Genomic DNA, 11,153 nt, shown 5'->3' with positions numbered 1-11,153 from the left:
ATAAGTCATGTAGGGTTGCGAAGCAAGTTTTTGTAAACATTAAAATAGGTAATGGAACCATACAATGGCCATTCCTGGTTGTACAAAACCTTGTGACAAATTGCATATTAGGAATAGATATTATGAGCGAGAAGGACTGCACTATAGACTTCTCCAAAGGTAAATGTCTTTTAAATGATAAAGGCAGTGTAATTATTATTGATTTGGACAGGAGAACTCTAAAGCATGACAAACACTGCACAGGATACAAGGTTCAGTTAGTACTTGACAATGACATTCAAGATATGCAAACACACTCATGTGACACAGAGCTAATGGACTTGAAAACATTGCTTGATCATAAGATAAATGAAGCTACAGCTCTCAGTGTACATGAACGTATAAAACTACAGGAAGTGTTATCCAAATATTTACAAGTTTTTACCAAACGATTAGGTGTTATCAACACGTATGTGTACAAGATTGAAGTTAAGCCTCACAAGATCTTCTACCACAAGACATATAACGTACCGTTATCTCAACGACCTGCTGTGTGGCAAGAATTAAAACAAATGTTAGACTGGAAGGTTATTGAACCATCCACCTCACCTTACTGTAGTCCTCTACTTGTTGTCAAAAAACCAAATGGTAGCATTAGGCTAGTGCTTGACGCACGAGCAATTAATGAAATAATTTTACCGGTTCACACAAAACCCGAAAATTTAGAAGAGCAATTACAGAAATTTCTAGATGCAAAATACTTTTCCACAATAGACCTCGCTAATTCATTTTGGCAAGTAGGTATCACTCCTGATTCTCGGAAATATACTGCATTTATGTTCGGGGGGCGAACCTATCAGTTTTGTGTTCTACCCTTCGGGTTGAATGTCAGTTCTGGGGTATTCATTACAGCCCTGGATACCGTGCTTGGCGATGATTTAGTTGAGACAGTCACACACTATATAGATGATATACTGATAGCTACACAGTCTTGGAATGAACACGTTGACACACTTCAAAGAATTTTAGAAAAATTTGCACAAGCTGGAGTCACAGCCAATCTTAGAAAATCAATATTTGGTTGCAGTGAGATAAAATATTTAGGACATATCATTAATTCACAGGGCATACGTCCTGATCCCAGTAAATTAGATGCTATCAGAAACTTTCCTAGCCCTCGAACTAAAAAGTAGTTAAAATCATTCCTTGGGCTATGTTCAATTTTCAGACGTTTTTTACCACAACCACTTTTGAACAGTAAACATCTGCTAAATCTACTCAGAAAGAATCAAGTTTGGATCTGGTCGGAACAGTGCCAGAATGACTTTAATACAATTAAACATGCTTTAGTGAATGCAAACATATTGAGCCATCCTGATTTCAATTTAGATTTTTGTATGACTTGTGGCGCTTCACGTACTGGCTTGGGCTGTTGCTTATTTCAAGTTGTAAAGAATAAAGAAAAGGAACAGATAAGAATTATTTGGTTTGCAAGTCGTACTCTAACTGAATGTGAGCGTACATACTCCACTACTGAGTTAGAAACACTTTCCATAGTCTGGGCATTCAAGAAATTCAATTATTATTTATTTGGAAAACATACAGTAATTTATACCGATCACCAGGCCCTGACATTTTTGTTAACTTGTAAACTTGTACATCCTAGACTATCACGATGGGCAGTTACTCTTCAGAACTACTCTTTTGAAATTAAGTACATAAAAGGTAAGGACAACACCGTTGCCGACGCTTTGTCTAGACTTCCACAAGGTACGAATGAAACCAACAGTGACTTAGAAAATTTAAATGACTACAGGCTTCTCTTAATGCAAGACAAGCAGTATCACCAATATTATATTGATATGTGCAGAAACATGGCTAAATTACAAAAATCTGATCCTCACTGGTATAAGATAATAACATTACTGGTAGAAAAACACAATCATCCTTTGACTAGGTATTACAAGTTACACAATGATATGTTATTTTATCGCCGACATCCAAATGCTACTAACTGGTGTGTATGCATTCCCAAAGAGTCTGAACGTAATTTGATTTGGCACACACACTTAGTTTGGGGTCATTATGGGACGAAAAAGTGTTTGGCAAAGCTCAGCACATACTGTTACTTTAGCAATATGAGAAGAAAAATTTACAGGGAACTGAAAACATGTGTCATATGTCAAAAATCAAAACCTCAGAATTTATCCACAAAAACAGATTTACATTCTATTTTACCGAGTAAACCCCTGGAAATTCTGTGTACTGACATCAGTGGACCGCATCCAGCAAGCTCTGGAGGCGTCAAATATATCTTAGCTTTTTACGATATATTTTCTAAACATGTAAGACTTTATGCTTTAAAATCCGCCACTGCAAATGCTATAATACGAAGATTCTCAAGTGATTACCTGACGCACGTGGGAAAACCTAAAGCAATTCTGTCAGATAATGCAGCATACTACTCTGGGTACAAATGGAGAAATTTCTTGAAGGACAATAACATTAAAAGTATATTTATTTCAAGGTTTAGTCCACAATGTAACGCGACTGAGAGACTTTTCCGAGAACTAAACCGATTCATGAGGACCTATATTTCATCAAAACATACTAATTGGGTGTCCTACCTAAGTCTTTTCGAAGACGTACACAATAACTTAAATATATACAATACAAATTACACACCTAACGAGATCATGTTCAATTGCAAACACAACGATCAATGGATAGAACCATTACCTAAGTTGTCAGACAAGGAAATCACACCTGAACAGAAAATAAAAGAAGTATTGACTACACTGACACATCACGCACAGATACGAAACAAACATCACATAAACATAATAAAAAGAAAACAAAAATTCAAGGTAGGAAAGTTTGTACTACTTCGTACTCATCATAAATCTGTAGCACTCAAACGACGCAATGCTAAGTGGCGTCTGCTATATGAAGGACCTTATATAATTGTTAACATACCGCATCCTGGTGCGTATCTGTTACAACATCCTAGAACTAACAAAATTATTGGGCTATACGAACACCGAGATCATAGAGCATTTCATGCTAAATAATGTCAAAGTCATACCCATGAAAACATTGCTAAGCAACTCGCAAAACTCTGTTTGCTACAACACAGATAATAAGTAGTATAGAAATTTTCATTTCAGCGGTTCTAGTGACGCAGTTGAAAACAGAAGAACTTTTCTTACAACGCTGCGGCACCACTGGGAAGACTGAATATTAAAGTAAAATTTATGATTACGTAGCAGTGAATGATATATTAATTTTTCACGGAACACTTGTGACTGCAGGTACCACTGACTTGGTATGACACCTGACGAACCGACAGACGTCATCTGTGAACCGATCTTTTACTTCGAGAAATAGATTAGACGCACATCTCTCAGCAAGAAAAGCATCTACCAGTAGCCAAGGCCACACAGACACTATACACACACGCACAAAACGCGAGGACTCGAACAGTTTCCGTCTCTTATTATTTTGAATATTTATTGAGTAGTGAAAACGCCTGGTCTTGCCTACTGATGTAATGAATGTTGTGTCTAACCTATCTTAATTTCAGATGACATCGCAAAAAACATCGATAAAATCCCAGCAAAACCGTTAAAGAGAACGTAAATATCTGCAATTCATGTAATCAAATGTGACATAATGTAATAATTTATAGCCATGTAATGATGATGTAAACATGTTTATGTGTAACTGTATTATGTTTATGCTAAGAAAATATGTGACGTGTATATGTATGATTACTTATGTTTTTTTTGGAAAAAATGATGTATAACGTAACTGTTACTATGTGAAAATTTGAACGATAACGAGTGCCAAAATGTGAAAAACATTAAAAAAAAATTGCGTAGTGAACCACTGTTCACGGACATTAACGTACATTACTAAGTCTGCAACTACGCAGAAACCTATGTGAAAGAAACTGTTAATGACATTCATCATGCATCGTACCTTTGTAAACGCGATGAACGATTTCTTTGATAAGTAACTACGAACATTTAGGTGAGCTATATTTAGCAAAAAAAAAAAAAATAAATAAATAAAAAAATGTGAAGTGCGTAATTGGTGCATCGTCTAGTGACATTACTACAGTATCTAACTTCAAGATGTTAACTGGATTAAATGGTGACAACGTACCTGTCCAGAAAACAACACGACGAGTGGAAGAATTTTGGTTGGAACTTCAGGGAATGGAATGTTCTCGAAATGTGACGGACACACTTAGCTGGACTGTCCAAGGATCGACGCCAGCTATGTGCCGTCCGAGGTTCTGCAACCAAGCTTCCACGGAATATCGAAAACGAACTGCATATGGACCAATTACTCGACGGGTCACGTCTGATCTGTAATAAACAATGCCTTTTGTCACAACGAACTGCATCACAACGACTATAATGGAAATAAGAAATGGACATACTTATGTATCAATCACGTTGTTATACTGCGATGTTACTGTGATCAAAAAAACTTTACCACGACGACACTAACCTGTGAAAATTTATTGTGCAGCAGATGAACATAATCTGTAATAACGACACGATGTGTATAGGTCAACGCACCTGAAACAAAAAGACATTTTTCTTTGAAGCATTTCATTGCAATACTATGTAACTAAGAACATTCAACAATCTAAAGTTGTATTGTATTATAACAAATATTGTAATTTTAAAACTAAGTTACCTGTCATAGAATGTAGTCTTCATATGTAATCTTGGTGGAATATTTTCTTTGTGCAACGACTAAGAAATGCGCGCGCACACGAACAATATGAACTGCAATACTGTGCCGCGTGATCTAAATTTACGATATAACGGCAGTGCCGGAGTCACACAGACGCTTCTGCGCATGCGCGCACTCTATTTTGCCAACATAAGAACTTTTACGGCTCACGCACGTCATTCAAATTTTGTATATAATATACAGTATAATGTAAGTCATGTAAATAGTTGTAGATAACTTAGATTTTCTTGTGCCTTTAGGTGAATTGCTCGCCTGCAGGTGTGTCCTTTCGCCTCGCAATTCAGGGGGCAATATAAAGGCACATTTGCATGCCGTGCATGAGTTTCCTCGGAAACGCGAAATCTTAATTAAATAATTAATCTGTGACAAATCAATAAAGCCTATGGCACAGAACTGCAGCGCTGTGTCGCTGATAAAACAAAAACACAATTACGATACTCTTACGTTTCTTTAAGAAGGAGAGGTCTTGGACAAGTGGTGCGGGAAGCACCTATATTTCATTGACTGGCACACCGCCATATTTGATGTTGTATGAGAACACTGCGAGTTGCAATCTTACTAGGCACTCGATTCTGTAAAGAATTTATATTTATGAAAGTAAGTAGAATTATTTAACTGTAGGCTTATCCGTTGAATATATCTGATTTAAGTAACTGTGTAAACTTTCTATGATTAGTAGACAGTCACCTCTGTACGACGTATTGACATGGCTGGCAAATTATTCTAATATTGAGATTTAGATTTGAGTCCGCACCTACCGCAGCAGTCTTTGGAAAGGATTTAAATACGAAGTCCGATTATTTGAGTCTTATTTCACGGTCAACTACGAATAACATTACATTTACGAAAAAGCCATTGTCAAGGGTCTGATACCGAATAATTAAACATCCACGTTCCAGATAAGCAAATATTAATTACATCCAATCACTATCTTACATAATTAATAAGTAATATTTTATTTTATTTTATTTTATTTATTTATTTATTTTATAAAGTGTGACAGAATAGTTTTTGATCTGTACATACATAAATGATCTGTCCGACAGAATGAACAGCCGTCTGCGACAGTTTGCCGATGACACTGTAGTGTACAGGATAATGTCGTTGCTAAGCGACTGCAGGAAGACAAGATGACATGGACAGAGTTTGTATTTTGTGCCACCAGTGGCAGCTACCTCTAAACCTATGTAAATGCGGATGCCTGACAGCTTCATAGTGACTGCTAAATCATAGAACGAAAGCTGTTTACGTGATAATGGATTACCTTGTTGCTTATTTGTTAGACCTATTACATTCGCGTAGAGAATTCTGTCAACGTAAAAATTTAGTAGCTTACCCAGGATGTGAGCTAGGGTAACTACGTGAAAGATTGAAAACATCGAACTATTGGAAATTATGTCCATTAATCAGCTATCATACAAATACTGCCACTTCATAGTAGAGACGCTACCTGCAATATATTTAACAGAGGTAATGTAGTTTCTATGGCAACGGCCTTGCCGCAGTGGATACACCGGTTCCCGTGAGATCACCGAAGTTAAGCGCTGTCGGGCGTGGCCGGCACTTGGATGGGTCACCATCAAGGCCACCATGCGCTGTTTTCTCGGGGTGCACTCAGCCTCGTGATGCCAATTGAGGAGCTACTCAACCGAATAGTAGCGACTTCGGTCAAGAATACCATCATAACGACAGGGAGAGTGGTGTGCTGACCTCATGCCCCTCCTATCCTCATCTTCCACTGAAGATGACACGGCGGTCGGATGGTCCCGGTGGGCCACTCGTGGCCTGAAGACCGAGTGCTTAATGTAGTTTGTATGATACGTGTACAAATTATTATTTTGTCAGGCAGGTGATATTCAGATAAAAGGAAATACTTTAAAAAATCTCTATATAGATGGTTTTAGAATAACTGCCAACTCGAGAAAAGGCATAGGTAATTGCAGGCAAAAAGATAATGCTACTTGGAACCGAGAGCCACCTCAAATTTTCATTTTCATTTTCACAACTGATTGGTACCGGTGAATTATCTACCGTTCAATATACCTTCCACTGAGCATATATTGACCGAAAAAAATCGGTAACACCAAAAATACTTAATGTTTTGTAATGAAATTTCTGGAATACATTTTTCTAGGTAGCATTTTTAAGTGACTAACACTGCAAGATCGTAAGTTAATGTCAACGCGAGATGCTTATTCATTAATAACCGTTGTAACCGCTGTAATCTTGAATGCGGGAATGCAAATGTGCATCCATTGTGTTGTAGAGGTGCCGGATGTCAGTTTGTGGGAAGGTGTTCCTTGCCTAATGCACGTGGTCTGTCACTGTCGGGTCGGATAATGCTGTGAATGATGCTGGATGTGTCGTTCGATCATGTCCCGTATGTGCCCGACTGGAGATAAATCTGGTGTTCGAATAGGCACCATGTCGACCGTGTGTAGAGGATGTCGGGTTACGCAGTGATGTTGGACTAGCGTTGTCCTGTTGCAAAAAATCCCTGGAATACTGTTCATGAATGGTCGAATCATCAAACTGGCCTACAAATTTGCGTCCAGGGTGCGTGGGATAACCACGAGAGTGCACCTTCTGTCACAGGAAATCGCATCCCAGATCGTAACACCGGGTGTGGGTTCAGTGTGTGTAGCACAACAGACGGGTTGGTTGTAGGCCCTCACAGACCTTCTTCTAATCAACATTCGGCCATCACTGACACCAAGACAGAAGCACCTGTTATGAGAATACACAACAGACCCTTGACACAGCTGCAGTCGAAAATAGCGGTGTTACAGGGTCTGTGGAATGCACGCTAGAGGGCGTCTGACCGGAGCCACCGATTCAAACTGAGCACCACGGCTGCTCTGGCTCCGCGGCTAAGTCCCGTTCAAGGTCACACCGAGATGCGCACACACAGAGTACATCTCAGATTGCCTGCGTGAGATTAAATATTCTTTTTTTTAGAAAGGAGATAAGGAAAGGACAGAACACTTTACTAATTTCTGTAATAGTGAGTCAGATCACCAACAATTTTAACATTAGCACAATTGCCTGAGCCTTTGCCCAGGCACATACAGATTCATATTCACTGACTTTACAGTGATTCTTAGTCCTCAGAGTAAGAAGCATTGTAAACATAAATATGAGGCTCCCACACCCCTGTTATACACATCTGCTATATGATATGTACGATAGGCAATTATGTCTCTATCATAAAAGGCCTCTAGTCCTTCTACTTTAGCCACTGTGTCTCCTGGGTAACGTACAATTGCTACAGTCATCACCCATACATTTCCAGCTTGGTTGGTATCATTATTTGTTACAGTGAAATTGAACCCTCCTCCACAAAAAACAGAAGGGCCATGCAAAAACACTACCCCATTAGTGTGATTGACATTCATATTAATATTGTCTATAGCTTTATAAACTGTCTGGCTTGTACACCTCCTCCTCATGTAGTAGCGTGGCATCTCAGTGTGTACTTACTGCTGCTCGTGTGGCTGCTCGGCTACTGACGCCTTGCATCAAAAATTACTCGTGCTTCTGCGTTTTATGATAGAGACATAATTGACTATCGCACATATCATATAGATGGAGTGTATAATATGGACATGGGAGCCTCGTACTTTATGTCTACAATGCCTCTTACTCTGAGGACTAAGAATCATCGTAGAGTCAGTGAATATGAATCTGTATGTGTCTGGGCTAAAGGCTCAGGCAATTGTGCTAATGTTAAAATTGTTGGTGATCTGACTCACTATTACAGAAATTAATAAAGTGTCCTGTCCTTTCCTTATCTCCTTTCTACAATATATATATATATATATATATATATATATATATAATCTCACGCAGGCACTCTGAGATGTACTCTGTGTGCGCGCATCTCGGTGTGACCTTGAACGGAACTTAGCTGCTGAGCCAGAGAAGCCGTGGCGCACAGTTTGAATCGGTGTCCGCGGGACCTAGTTACTGATTTGTAACAGTTTGTTGTGTCACTGCGGTGCTAACTGCCGTTCAGACTGCTGCTGCAGATGCAATACGTTGCGCCAGAGACATAAGCCGAACACGATTGTCTTCCCTCTCGGTAGTGCCACATGGCCGTCCGGAGTCCGGTCTTCTTTCCACCATACACTCTCGTGACCACCGCTGCCAGGAATCATATACAGTGCCTACATCACATCAGGTCTGACTGAAATTTCACAGCAGGAACATACAGCTTCTCGTAGTCCAGGGCTTCACAACATACGTGCTCGCGGAGCAAGCTGTGAGCAGCAAGGCGTGAGCACGGAGCAGCGCGAGCACGCTACCCCCACTACCGGACCAGAGCGGAGAGTGGGGAAAGTCAGGTGGGGCACACAACAGCTGCCGCCTGTCAATGTAAATCCGCGGCCACCTGCAGGGATATCACTCACGAATCATTACTGCGACAAATGAAACAAATGAAGGAGTATGTACACATGCCACATAATTTTATTAGCTTAGTGTATGCCTCTACATTCACATTAATTTGTGAACTGTTATTCTCGGTTATCATGTACATTTTGCCCTTTACAATTGCGTCTGTGTTCGGAGTAATTGATCTTGTGCATTTTAGGCACAGTGTACAGTTTAAATTTCGATCAGACAATGCGTTTCTCAGGCGCGTCTTGTTACATTTCATTGCAGAGAACAGTCGTTCACAGACATACGTGGAACCGAACATTGATATTATTGTAGCCGCCAGTTTGTGCAAACGAGGAAATCTATCCTGAGGGAAGTGACTATAGAATTCCAAAATGTTTTTCTTGTTCTGAAAGTTGTCTCTGTACTCTCTGTCACACTGCAGGTCAATAATTTCTTGCTGCAGCTCAGGACGAATCTCTTAAATATTCGCTGAATATGGAGAGAACATATCAAAATCACTGTCTACTGCTGTCAGATCTTGAAACCGCTGATCAACTAAACTATGTGAATAACGTTCACAGTCTTTGTGAACATCTTGCATGGATGATAATTTAGGAAAATGAGCTAGGTTTCCTGTTTCCAGCTGACTCGCCCAAAGTGTCAATTTCATTTTAAAAGCTCGTATTCGATCTATGAAATGAGTAATTAGCAGATCTTTACCTTATAGTAAAATATTCAAAGCATTCAGAAGGCTAGTTAAATGTGCTACGAACGCGAGATCACATTCAAACGTGCGCGCGCATTTCCCCTCCCTCCCCTCCCTCCCTACTCCGCGACCTTGCACCTGCTCGCGAGCACGTGCCTGAGCAGACGCGAGTACTCGCGCTCAAAACCGGCCAGTTGTTAAGCCCTGTCGTAGTCCTATTACACAACCTTGTTCAAACTCCCTGAGGTGCTGATAATGGCGTCTTTGTCGCCTTAAAGCCATTCTTAACCAACATCAACTCTCCACGTCCAGTCTAAAAGGTAACTAACGCCGACGACCGATACAGCGTGTATTTAAAGCAAACTTGATTTGTATCCTAATGGTGGCGCTGCTAGCTCTACTCTTATGCGGCTGGTGTGAAATGTGAACAGACACCACGTTTCAGATGTAGAAACACGCCTACAAACATTCGTTTATGTCGCACAACTCCTTCTTGATGTTGCGACTTTTGTCCGTCAGTGTACATGAGCTCTTCTGCCTTCCTTCCATCTAATATTGAACTGATACATCTCTGTGTGTAGCGGGGCTATTCTTTCGCAAGAAGGAGGAGGTGCTGGTATCAGGAGGTGATAGTACCCTATCAATCCTAGAAACCCTTTTAGTTCTTTTGTTCTTCTCGGCTGTGGGAAGAACTTCACCTTCTCCACCTTTGCCATATCCGGTGATATTCCCTTGTCCGTGATACAATGACCTAGGAACATTACCTCCTTCCTCAGAAATTCACACTTGTCTGGTTGCAACTTCGAATTGTGCTCTCTCATCCTGTCAAATATTTCCCGGAGTTTTTCGTTATGCTCCTGCAGGTTTTTCCCATAACATACTATGTCGTCCAAATAGACAAAACATTTAACACCTTGTAAACCTGCCAATACTGTGTTCATCAGTCTCTGGAAACATCCTGGGGCTCCCTTCAGTCCCATCGGCATTCTTTTGTATTCGTAATGTTGATAGTTTGAGCTGAATGCCGTTTTCTCTCTGTCCATCTCGTCCGTCAATATTTGATGGTACCCGCTTGCGAGGTCAAGCATCGAGAAGTACTTGGCTTGCCCTAATTGATCCAGGATATCGGAGACATTCGGCAGTGGAAATGCATCGCCTACCGTGATGTCATTTAATTGTCTGTAGTCCACTACTATTCTCCATTTCTGCTTGCCACTGGCATCTAACTTCTTTGGAACTAACAATAACGCTGCGTTCCATGCGCTCTTGCTTTCGGCAATTATGTCATCCTTGAGCATCTGTTCTATTTGCTCTTTTA

At 40.2% G+C, this 11,153-nt stretch overlaps 1 pseudogene; it reads left to right on the top strand.

Annotated features, from left to right (window-relative positions):
• The first annotated feature begins 6,235 nt into the window (after positions 1–6,235).
• On the top strand, positions 6,236–6,353 carry LOC124778232 (annotated as a pseudogene).
• The last annotated feature ends 4,800 nt before the right edge of the window (positions 6,354–11,153 follow it).

The sequence above is a fragment of the Schistocerca piceifrons genome, chromosome 2 (genome assembly GCF_021461385.2).
Source record: "Schistocerca piceifrons isolate TAMUIC-IGC-003096 chromosome 2, iqSchPice1.1, whole genome shotgun sequence".
NCBI classification, from domain to species: domain Eukaryota; kingdom Metazoa; phylum Arthropoda; class Insecta; order Orthoptera; family Acrididae; genus Schistocerca; species Schistocerca piceifrons.
The sequence above is the reverse complement of the archived record's forward strand: the minus strand, read 5'-3'. Positions and strand labels throughout refer to the sequence as shown.